At 40.9% G+C, this 12,543-nt stretch overlaps 1 protein-coding gene across 2 annotated transcripts in view; it reads right to left on the bottom strand.

Annotated features, from left to right (window-relative positions):
• PCLO (piccolo presynaptic cytomatrix protein) overlaps positions 1 to 12,543 on the bottom strand; it is a 2,606,742-nt gene that overhangs the window by 419,356 nt on the left and 2,174,843 nt on the right. The gene's annotated exons all lie outside the window — the stretch shown is intronic.

Raw genomic sequence — 12,543 nt, 5'->3', positions numbered from 1 at the left:
TTGATTTCTCCCCTTCCTTTCCATTACTACCCTGTGTTCTCGTGGTAGAATTTTGTCTGTTATTAATTTAGCTGTGCAGTAATATATCCTGTTTACTTCTGTTATGTTGCACAGATCTCTATGTATGGTCCTAATTACTATGTTCATTTGTTTTATCAGACTTCTGACTTCTTAGGTTTTTATTGGCCTTCTGCAGTGTATTACTTTCATTGATCTTACTATATCTATCTATCTATCTCTATTAAATCAAGCAACTCTTCTCTTAGGTCATCTTCTTCTAAACTGAGGGCAAATTTTTTGTTCTCCATTTCCTGCGGGCATTCTATAGAGAGCTCTATAGCATCTTCCTGTGGAACATCCTCTTCAATTTCATCCTGTGTTATCCGTTGCTCTGTCATGTGGGAACTCACTGGCCTATCACTCCTCAACATTTTCTGTATCAGAGTTGCCACAGTTTCCTGTTCCTTCCTTTGCTATCCAGCTTCAAGTGAACATTTATACTGATTTCCTGTGGAATGCTCCAAAATATCTTCATATGGCAACTGACTAGTTGATTCCTGTTCCACTGGTTTCTCCTTAATTTGGATGTCCATTGCTCTATCCTGCCATGGTGCTGCTTTCTGAGTTAGGTTTTCTACAATTAATCCTTCCCTTCGCAGGTACTTCATAACCTCAGTTTCTATTTCTTTAACTTCTGGATTATTAATCTTCTTTTCTATTTTTACTCTTTGTCTTCTTATTTTTTGTCTTGTAAAGTTTTCCATGTTGGGATTCCTTTGCCTGTATTTCTCTTCAAATATCTATGGTGATGCTCTTTTTCTACTGATTAGTTTTGCTTTCTCCTTTGTGTAAATATTACACCGTATTAAATCTCTTTTTCAAGCACATACCACTAATATCTGAACCTGCAGTTCCTCTCAAACTAAGCAGGATTACTACTGCAACAACACATCATCAGTAGGGTAAAACTACCCTGTCTCACAATGGTCTAAACCCAGCTGATGTTCCCTATTAGTGGGTGAACAATCCAACGCTTGGTGAATTCTGCTTCACAATGATAGGAAGAGCCGACACTGAAGGATCAAAAAGGGATGTTGCTATGAATGCTTGGCCGCCACAAGCCAGTTATCCCTGTGGTAACTTTTCTGACACTTCCTGCTTATAACCCAAAAAGCCAAAAGGATTGTGAGGCCTCACATTCACCGTCTGCATTCATACTGAAAATCAAGATCATACAAGCTTTTCCCCTTCTACTTCACGGGAGGTTTCTGTCCTCCCTGAGCTCGGGTTACGACACCTGCATTACTCTGACAGGTGTACTGCCCCAGTCAAACACAGATTTTACTGTCCTTAATTTGCCAAACCACTCTCATCATATTTACAAAATATGTGTTATTATTAAGAAATGTTCAGCAATTTTAAATAGCAGTCGGGTTATTTTTGTCACTGTTGATATTTGTAGTCTGTATATCTCAGCTGCATATTTATTTTATTTTATTTTTATTTTACATTTGTTTACCGGGCTAGTCCAACTGGATACATGTCCATTTTCAGTGGAGGCCCGGGGAGAAAAGCTCCTCTACATTCTACTAAAACAAGTTGAAAAGAACACCAAATGCAGAAATACAAAATTATACAATACTTTCGAAACATACATATGCGATCATACAATGAGGCTATGAGTAGATATCATTTTACTGTACATAGATAAAAAATACTAAAAGGTGAAAAAATATTCTGAGGCAAATATGACTGTGGTGATGGTGGCCTAGGACCCCAGCCCTTAAATGTGGTGGCATGAATGTAATACTGCAATTACTTGTGAAACTAACTATATACATGTTCATAGGTGTTTACTAGGCTAACAATCACTAGGGCCTTTGTAAGACTAGCCATGCATCCCAAATCTGTAACAAGTTCTGGTACCCTTGATAAGTATAAGCAGGACTTGGGAGATGAAACATTTACAAGCAGGGGCCTGGGAGATTAACCATTTACAGATAGCCTGTGTCCATTAGAGATATAGGTACTAAGCCAGGGATGACATTCCTATTCCCCATCCAATTGTTCAAGTTACACTTGAATTTGGTTAGGGATGACATCTGTTTTACATGGATGGGGAGCCTGTTCCAAATGGGGTAGTCTCTGGGATACATACCTGTCTCTCCAGCAGGTCCTATTTGTATCACAGGCAAGGTTTAAATCTTTAGAAGGGGTATTTCTGGTGCTGTTTGTTTTGTGGATACGCAGGAGGTCCATCAGAGTGGGGTCTGACAATGCCCTGTATGCCTGTCATAGATCTCCCTTCAACAGCCTGTATGGGAGAGAATACAAGGATAGAGCCTTGAGGCGGTCTGTATAGGACATTTTACTTACTCCCTGTATTCTTTTAGTGAGGAATCTCTTTGGACATTCCATTTGTTGGATATGCCTGGTTAAGTGCATACCACAGGGGGCATTGTACTCAATGTCAGGTTTGATGAATGCCGAATACAGTGGAACAATTATTTCCTTGGACCTAGATGCCATACCTTTGTTTATAAGTTGCACAACATATAATGATTTCCCCAGTATTGTGCACACATAATGGCCAAAGGCTGGATTACTATCTAGGTATGTCCTTGTCCCTAAGCCCATGATTACTGAGTCCACTCTAAGGGGTGTGTTGTCAATATGATAGTTACCAAGGGGTGGATGACTTCCCAAAGGATACTATTATGCATTTCTTGGCATTTAGTTTTAGTCCATGGTTCTGACATCAGTTGTCTGTCTGTTTTAGCCCTTCCTGGAGAACACTGGTGTTCGTGTGGGATTCAATGTCGTATAATCACTTACAAAGTACCTGTGGTACATTTTATGCTGGGGAGACATCCCACCCTTTCACATTGTATACAACGGAACCAACATCTCAATGATTCGAGATGCAAAAAAATCTAGTAATGCTTTATTCAGACATGTTTCAAGTCATCTTTCTGCACAATTTGTATTTATAAGGGATAACTGTATTAGGGGCTCCAGCTCAAAAGCAAAGTGTTATGGTTATTTAAATAAAAAGAAACTGATGAATTCTCAGCTAAATGTGTTGCTTCAACTTGTCCTGAATGACCACATAATGATTTTTATTTATTACTTTTCATTGGTTGGTTTTGTCTTGTGATTGTTGGGGTGCGGTATGTTTATTATTATTATTATTCTTTTCAATGGTAGCAACCCATGCATCATGGTGGCACCCCACTCCAATCTTCCTTTACTACACACACACACACACACACACACACACACAACATAGCCCATACCTGTCCCCGAGTTGTCAGTATGTCCCCAATGTCTCTTTTCATGTTTTTCCTACCTTATGAATAACAGATGATTATAGTCCGTCAGTAATGCCAGATAGTACAGTTTCATACTTCTTAGCAAGCAGAAACTGCATTGCAGTGCCAGAACTGTTGCTCTACTAATGTTTTATGTGACTTTGAGTCACATTTCAAAAATTCTCCCTGGTGTCATCCAGTGTTCCTCCTGGCTCTGTCGTAAAGCCTCCCTCCACAAAAACACACTTCCATCCCTTTCAACATGTCCATTATATGCCAGGATGCTCCTGCAGACACCATTAAACAACTGTAGTTGCAAACATTATATATCACTTATAAACCATCCAGTCATTGTCAGTTAAGCATTATATGGCTCATTCAAATCCTGCCTCTTAAACCTCGTTCCTGCTCTGCATATACTGTATATATTTTTTGCAGACTGTCTATACTTGGCCCTTAAAGTTTTGTTATGTTCTTCATGTAATGTGTGGTTTCTGGAAAATTACTGAGGATTGCAGGTTGTATTAATGACAGACATTGAGTTTCAGACTTCATATCCTTTAGCAAATACATGTTAATACAAAAGCTGTGCTTTTAGCAATGTTCTAAGTTTATAAGAGGAATAATTAAAGTTTGTGCCTAATTGTAGATCTTTGTCCATCCGTTATTTTTATCCTTGTCTATATTTCTTGCTCTACAAGATTGACAGATATGCTTATAGGTGCCCTGTCCCTCTCCCTTGTAACTTACAAACTGTCACAGACTTTACAGCCTTTGATACTTGGTTGTTAGTTGGCATAATGGTTAAAGTGTATGCCTCACAGACAAGAAGTGCAAGGTTTGATTTATACTAAGGGAAATTGTCTAGGATTAAAATGGTTCACAAGGGCAGCTAGCCTAGTACTTACCTATGATGCTATACTATTATATTTGTAAAACTCCACTGTTATTCTAATTTTTCAGTTAGTGTAGTGCTGTTGTTTCCTGTGTCACGGGTGCAGGGTTTGAATCCCTTTTCTCCCTCCTGTCTACTTTAATTTTTGTTCTACTTTTAACTGTTATGTCATGCTCTCCCTAGTGTCTAGTGGTGGTGGAAAGGACTAATATTCTTGGTGGAAGATGGAAGGGTGCCTTTAAGGAATTCTATTTAGAGTATTCCTGGTACTTAGTGCCCCCCTGACCCAAGTCGTTGTCTTTTTTTTTTCATAAGTGCCTTTAAGGCATACTAAAAAAAAGTATCCCTGGCATCTAGTATTTTTCTCCAACCCTGCGCCATTAAGGCACAATGTGAATAGTTATCCTGGTAGCTAGTGCTCCCCCCAGTCCATGTCTTTGTTAAGGGCCATTAGGGCACAGTATTAAATATTATCCCTAGTGGTTAGTGTTTCCACACAACCCATGCTTATGTGTCATTAAGGCACAATCTGTAAGTGTATTCCCTGGTAGTGAGTGTTCATCCTAACTGCATTAAAGTGCTGTTAAGGCATGATCTATTTGAGGTTATCTTTGGTGGCTAGTATTCCACTAACCCATACTGAAGTACTGGAAATAGATGATCTGTAAAAGTACTCCATTGTGATTAGTGTTTCCCCTTTCAACTCACTGGTGGCTAGTGTTACCAATGACCCATGTTTTTGTGTTGTTAATGCATGATATGAAAGAGTTTTCCATGATGTGTAGTGCCCCCCACCCATGTTGCAGTATTTGCTCATTAGTCTACGGGGTGTGCTGGTATGACAGTCCCAGTTCCCAACCCCCCCCTCACCTTCCTCTCTATTACAATTACCCATGCAGACATATACTCACATGTGCATTCTTATAAACAGCTACACACACACACACACACACACACACACACACACACACACACACACACACACACACACACACACACACACACACACACAATCTGACCACTAAACTCCCCAGCACTTACCTCAAATGTGAGGTAGAAAATGAGCTTTTGTCATGTTTATTACCAGCAGTACTACTTTACAAAGCTGAGAGGTTCTCTAAATTGCTCAGCTGAGTATTAATGCTTTACCACAAGTAGTTCTGAAAGAGAGAACATGGCTAATTAGCATACGCCCCTCCCTCAGACTGCCTCATTAGCATGTACTTGGCCTCACTGGCAGGCTACAATGGTGCTGCATGTCTTCATGTTGCAACACTATGGTAAGGCTGTCTCTGAATCAGAAATGGTTACTGGGAGTTATATACCTCATATACACCTATTCATAATAACTGTACTGGGCCTTATGTGATGGGCAGAAAATGTTATACACTATTGTCTGAAACAGTGTGATGCATTTAATAGTTTCATAAATGCTCTAAATAAGTGAATATAATCTTAGTTATAGTCAGCATATACAAGATAATACGAATAAACAAAGAGAAGACAAAGCAGTTCTGCTTTATAGCCGAACACAGAAACGTCAAATAAAAGAAACTAAGATGTTAATTTAATCCACATGGCTGATTTTAACATAAAATAGACATTCAGAGTTTTTTTGGGGAGAGCAAACCCCACTGTACCTCCTACACTCCTACCACTCTAATATATACCAACTATGAGACTGTGCAGTTTTGAAGGTAAGGAGAAACTTCTAGTTCCAGAATCTTGTTGAACTAAATGCAAACTCTTTGACCAAACATGGGAATCAGTTAAGATTAACAAAAAATGGCCACCATTGTTTTAGTCATATACAGTATAATATTCATCATGTATGCCAGTAGCATATTGTTCTCCGAAGGGCCAAACAGGCAAATGTATATAAATATTATGAAGATAAATACATTTATCATGACCGCAAGCACCAATAAAGAGTGATGAGAAATATGTACACCAACCCCAGAGCGCAGGTATTTTATTTATGACTGTCCTGTGCACGTCACCAAGCAATTGCATACCTCCAACTATTTTTATAGCATAATCGATTACCATAGCTCTATTGTCATAGGTTTGATTCTGAGCTTGAGTTACTGTCTAGGCTTAAAATGGCTCTTCAGGGCAGTTAGTCTAATACTCACCCATGAACCTTAACAAAACAAAGCATTCACTGACAGCACATACAAAAATAAACACTTAATTTTGAGGCGACTTTTTTATTGAAAGACTTATATTTCCACTGGTCACCAGGGTGTGCAAATGCAAAAAAAGACTGGAATCATTGCTAGACTTATTCCACAAATGTGTTAAGTACCAATGCAACTGTGGCTCAAGAACTTGGCTGTTTTATTTTATTGCAGACTTTATATGTTATTTAGCCAATATATTTTGACTGCATTAGGCAAAGACACTCTTTTTTGTGTTGTACCAATAATACCTTGTTGATTTGTGGAAACTGTATTTGTATTGCCTGAAAAGTTCTTGTCTGGTGGATGTAGTGAGCAGCAGAAACCATGCTACAGCCAACTTCCACATCACTGTTAAAGCCTCTTACCAGCAGCCAAAACTTGGAAGCCTTCCTGGTAATACTTGCGACAATATCTGAAATAACAGACAAACAGGAGAGCTTGGAGAATTCCAGTTGGGCAGGGGTTCTGGCAGTACATCTTTTGGGGAAGCTCCCACCATGTATAATTGTCCCTATTTCAGACTGCAATGATTTTGACAATGTAAACAAATGTTTACTGTCAAGCACATGAGTTTCCTCAGAGACCCCAGATCTTAAATTTCATGACTAGACCTTCTCTACAGGTAGAAAAGTTGGGGATCAGTTATTTAAGCTAAAATGTATTGTGAAATTTTAGCTATTTCCTGAGGTTTTGATAGAAAATTTGGTAATAATTTTGAAAGAACTCTGGCAGCAATCACTAAAACATGGGGTGTGAAGTGGACCCACAAGATGGCAACAGTTTTGTAATGTTAGAAGGGTGTACTTTCTGCTAAAAAAATGAGCATAAGGAAACAACTGCTAATGGATTTGAGAAAACAGTAAATAAAGTGAAGGGTACCATGTCTTCCATACTTTCCCTTAGCTGTGGTAAAAGGGTAAACATTTCTAAGTACTGTTGCAAGTAAATCAAGGTGGAGACCACAGTGTAGACAACTAGGAAGGCAGGAGGGGTGAAGGGGCTATGGAACATGATCAGAATATGACTCACCAAGTCATGTCTGCATTGTGTAACTGCACTACTACAAACGTAATAATGTTTTAATCCGAATATATGGGATTGTTGGACTCTGGCAGTATGATTACTATGGTGAAACTGTAGTACATCTGTAATAATGTCAATTCACCAAAGTACATTGAGGTGATATGAATAAATGGGGAGAAAATGCATTTCCCAGTTACACAAACACAATATGGGAAAGTCCTACACCTGGTAAACTACAGTAGGCAAGCCAAAGGGCAGAGCACAAAATTGCTAATGCTTCACACCTACTCTGAAGCATAAGAACCTCCTGTGAGTTTTTATTCTATAGGAATATGGAGGTATGCATCCTTTAGATCTAGGATTACCATATAGGCACTGGGAGAAATCACAGAAAGCAATTTTTGACGGGTTACCATTTTGAATTTTGGTGCCTGCAACAATCTGTTGAGCCTTGACAGGTCCAGAATAGGTCTCAAGGTGCCCTCTATTCTTGGAATGAGGAAGAGTTTTGAGACCCTTGTAATGTGTTTGGTACTAGTTCCACAGAACCTTGAGTGCACAGGAGCTGTATTTGCTTTATGGCCTCCGTTTGTTGGTTTGGTGGGATATCTGCAAAATCTGATTGAGTTAAAGGTTGTTTGAACCAAGGATAGTAACCTGTTTTTAAGGTTTTCAGTACCCAGTGATCCCTGGTAATGGAGGGTCCATTTTTTTAAGAATAGGGGCAGCCGTCCTCCTAGTCTGAAGGGGGGTAGAACTTGGAGGGTGGGGAAAGGGACTCCCATGGAAGATTCATGAATGCTCCCTGCTGGTACCTTGCTGATGCAGTCCCACAGGGCTATTTGAATCCACCTGCCACTGTTTAAGTCGCTGGTGCTGCCTTTGAAAACTTTCCCTTTGAGGTCTCCTATGTCTTGGCTTAGACTGGGAGGCCAGAAAGGACCAGTGTTTGGTGGGATAATTGCAGCTGAAGTGAGGCTGTTGAACCTGAAGAAAGTCCTTGATAGTTTGCATGGACTTGGCCTTATCCTTCATCTTTTTAAATAATGCTTCAGCCCCTTGGAGCAAAAAAAGGTAATCTTTGTCCAAAGAAGCATCCAGAAGACTGGATTTCAGATGTTTAGGGAGAGACTGCTCCCTCAGCCAGTCATGTCTTATAATAAATGAGCTTGTAGATGCTGTTCTGCTGGAATCTTCCAGAGCATCCTAGCCGCAGTACAAGTCTAACAGTTGCTTGGAGAGAGCCTTATTTTCAATCCCCATCACGTAAAGCCCTCACGACCAGGGTACAGAGGTGTACACTTTCTTTCTGAACCTGTCCAAGGCTCTGTTTTTTTGTCAGTTTGCATAGGATTATTGGAAGTACTAGCTTTTGCCCCCTTAGGACCCTGAGTCACCACTTCAGGGTTTGCTACAAGGTTCTTGAAAAGATGTCTATTGGAATCCAGAACTCTGTAGAATCTATCTGGTTTCTGAGAGGCAGGGGGAGGAAATCTGACTGCAAGGAAGAGTCCAGCAAAATATCATCCACCACCTCTATGATTGGAGGAATGACAACAGGTTTATGCATGCTCAGGAAGTTTTTGGAATTCCCCAACCCTATTCTTGAACTGTGGTAATCCTGAGCTTCCCATTTGAAGTGTTCCCTCAGGATATACAGGGACTCCCACGCGGAAATGTCCTCAGGGGGAAGCTGAGGCAATGATCTCATCAGAATCTGAATCCCTACGGGAAGCAATTGGTAAACCTTTCTCAAAGGTGGGTTCATAACTGTTATCCTCAGAGTCAAAGGAATCAGAAAACTCCTGGGTGGAGATGACCCTTTTCCTTTTACCAGGAGAAGATGCAGGTGCAGAACCTGTCAGGGAAGACATCCAGACCTGATTACTGTGACCAACTCCTCAGCCAGCTAACCTAACCAGGTCCTGTTGATAGGCCTAAGTTTGGGAGCTGTAGCAGGTTGGCTTTGGCTAGGGCAAGACGGATGCAGCTTTTTTATGTGAGGCCTTAGGCTTGGTTGAAGGATGATGTCCATGCTAGGTCTGGGACAGGGATGGACAGCCAAATCCTGGGAATGGTGAACCAAGTCAAGACAGTTTGTCAGCGATCATCAGAAACCAGAACCTGTGAAGTGAATCTGGACTCAACCAAAAAGGTAAATATTTTGGCTGGTGTGGAAGTAGAGGGACCCAGTGGTGTATCGGACTCTGAACAGTTCAGGTTTCAATAGAGGCTTGTGCCACAACCCCAGTTGTCAGAGGGGAATGCAAAAGTGTCTCACCTTCTTCAATGATAAAAATCATAGGGGACTGGCAGATGGTGAATGAGTATCACCTGGCACCCAATGGTTTGGACATTTTTCTTTCTTAATCCTAGGAAGAGCAACCTCAGTCTGACCAGTGGATGACACTGTACTAGAAGGCCCCAACTCGTCACTAAAGGGCTTAGCTATAATTTCAGCAATATGCCTGATCATCCTACTGTTAAAGCAAGCAAAGAACTGATTATTAGGTATGACGTATTTAGGGTCTAAATTTACACAGAAATCCAAAACCAAAATGATCAGGACAGCCAAACGTAAAAAGCAAAAAAAATTTTGGCCATCTTTTGATACATTGTTACATACTTCCTGGCTGCTACATACTTCCTGTTTGACATAAAAAGGGTCTGTTTTAGAATATTACAGCCTTTTTAGGTCTTTTTTATTTATTTCTGAAGATGTCTACAATAAGTTACACAAAAGCACTAATATTTTAAATGGTTTTGCAATAAAAGTTACACTTAGAACTATTTGGCTGTCCTGATCATTTTGGTTTTGGATTTTACTAGGTTTACAATCTGCACTGGCTTCTTTTGCTGTTTGGTTAATTTACACAGAACGAGAGAGAATCCTGGAGTGGTATCGGTTTGCTACAGCAGAGAATAACTTTCTCTGACATCAGTCAAGAAACATATGAAAAGCTCCCCAATGGGTTACTTAGCTTTTGACATCTTCTTTCTCTGGTATGGACTGACTGATGCACTGACTAGAACTAGCACTTTGATTTTGGCTCTGACATCAGGAAAGAACAAAGGTTATAACACCATCTGACTCCCTTTATACCCAGACATCTTACTGTCACAGTCAGGGCATCTGCCAGCTTCAGGAGGAGGCTGAGGAAATTCTGTGGTAGTTGGGTCAGTCAAGGACTTCCACGGCAAGAAATCCCATCAGTTAGGACTACAGCAGCAAAACACGAAGAACATCCATAGCTCCCTATTTTATCATAAGAGGTTACTAGGCTATTGGCCCTGAGGACCTTATAAGCTTATCCAAGAGTTTAGCCCATGTTTAGACAAGTCAGGACCCAATGACCCATCTAGCAGAGACATGGGTGGAATCCCAGGGGGTGTACTTTCTATTTCCCATCCAGTTATCCAGGTTGCACTAAAAAAGGGTTAAAGAGGTATGGAGAGGGAGTCTACTCCACAGATTGGGGAGTCTCTGGGACACAAATCTGTCCCGCCAACAAGTCCTGTTGATGTCACAGACCAGGTTGTGGCCACACATGTGGGTTACTTAAGTGCAGCTTGATTTGCAGATATGCAGCAGTCCCATCAAGGAGGGTCTGTGATCTCCTTGTGTGCCAGACAGAGGTCAACTCTGAAGAGTCTGTATGAAACTGAGTAGAGGGATAGGGCTTTTAGCCTATTTGTGTATGGTAGATGATTGAGACCCTGGATTCTCCTGGTGAGGAACCTCTGTGGTCTCTCTGGACGCTGCATGTGCTTTGTGAGGTACATGCTGAAAGGAGCGTTGTACTCAATAATGGGCCTTATAAGGGAAGAATACAGGGATGTTATGACCCCCTTGTCCCTGGATGAGATATCCTTACTTATAAGGTGGGCCATGTAGAAGGCTTTCCATACAATGGAAGCAACATGGTGGTCAAAAGTCAGTTTATCAACCTGGGTGCCCAAATCCTTCATGACTGACTGCGTAAATAAGACATTGTTATTAATGTGATAATTTGTGGGGACATCACTATCCCCAAAGGGCTTCTGATGCATTTTTTTGGTATTCAGCTTGAGGCCATGTTTCTGGCACCAGTCATTTGTCTGAGTGAGACTGTCTTGGAGGATGTCCACATCATTAGGGGAATTGATGACAGCACCCAGCTTGCAGTCATCCGCAAACTTGGTCAGCCATAGCCTACTGGTTTTGGCCTGCACCTCAGAAAAGTATATCCCTAATAACAGAGGTGCCAAGACTGAACCCTGAGGTACGCTGCTTGTTACGGTGGCTTTCCCTATTTTGACTAGGTGGGTTCTATCAGTGGGACAGTTTGCTACTCATCTGGTAACATATGGTTTGATGTCTAGTTGAGAGAGTTTATCTATTATGCTCCAGTGGGGAATAGTGTTGAAGGCTTTGGCCAGGTTAGTATAGGTGGTGTGCACTGTCTTCCCCTCATCCATGGCTTTAGTGGCTGTCTTTAAAAGCCTGCATTTGCACTTGTTTTTCGCCTTTCCTGTAACTAGTCTAGTCCAGATACAGATTGCTGTATTCAGTACTGTTTATAAGCTTCTGAGCAGTGCCAAAGTCTGCTCTTTAATTTTTCCCTTAGATCGTCTAGTTATCTCCTCTCCTACACTTTTGCTAACTTATTAGTCTAGCACATTACCAGACTTTTTGCAGCAATTATTGTAGCACATAAAAGTGTTACCAGCACTAAACATTCTACAAGAAAACAGCTCCAGTACTTATTACTAATGCCCACCCTTCCAGGCATGTCTAAAGATCAGTTCCCTGTGCTTTCTCCTATTAACCTGGTGAACTTGGGCATCCTGAGGCAATGTAGCAACTGCCTCATGTACACTGACAACCTTCTCCTCCTACCTCCCAACACTCATATTTGCAAGAGATGCACTTATATATCCAAACTGGAAGCTATGCACTCACCAGCCAAGACCAGAATAGTTGGTCAAGAGGAGAAGGTCAAAACTTGCATGACACTACATGGAACACATAGCTGCCCAGAACACACACCAGCACTGCCTTCATATAAAAACACAAACCACACACCCACCTTCATGGAGGCTCTCAATAAAAATCTACTTGACCAGCAGAGACCTCCAAGGCAGAAATGTA

Source organism: Protopterus annectens, chromosome 11.part0, assembly GCF_019279795.1.
Source record: "Protopterus annectens isolate FY-2018-M chromosome 11.part0, PAN1.0, whole genome shotgun sequence".
In the NCBI taxonomy this organism is placed as follows: domain Eukaryota; kingdom Metazoa; phylum Chordata; order Ceratodontiformes; family Protopteridae; genus Protopterus; species Protopterus annectens.
The sequence above is the reverse complement of the archived record's forward strand: the minus strand, read 5'-3'. Positions and strand labels throughout refer to the sequence as shown.